This window comes from Sceloporus undulatus, chromosome 2, assembly GCF_019175285.1.
Source record: "Sceloporus undulatus isolate JIND9_A2432 ecotype Alabama chromosome 2, SceUnd_v1.1, whole genome shotgun sequence".
Classification (NCBI taxonomy): domain Eukaryota; kingdom Metazoa; phylum Chordata; class Lepidosauria; order Squamata; family Phrynosomatidae; genus Sceloporus; species Sceloporus undulatus.
In genome coordinates, this window is record NC_056523.1 from 129,669,910 (window position 1) to 129,670,290 (window position 381).

A 381-nucleotide genomic window follows, 5' to 3' on the forward strand; every position below is an offset into this window, starting at 1 on the left:
CGCTCTTCTGCAATAGCAGGGACTAATCTGTTCCGCAGTATCCTTGCAAGGATTTTTCCAGCGATGGAGAGCAGTGTTATACCTCGATAGTTTGAGCAATCCAGTTTTGCTCCTTTTTTCTTGTATAGGGTGATGATGACTGCATCTCGGAGATCTGATGGCAGTTCGCCTTTTCCCCAGAAACTCACAAGGAGCTCGTGGAGTTTAGCATGAAGTACATGACCTCCATGTTTCCAAGCTTCAGGTGGAATTCCATCAATCAGGACCTGAGCCATGTAAGGCTTTGTAGGTCATAAACAGCACTTTGAATTGTACCTGGAAAGAATGTTCGTGGCATGCATATTATTATTATTATTATTATTATTATTATTATTATTATTA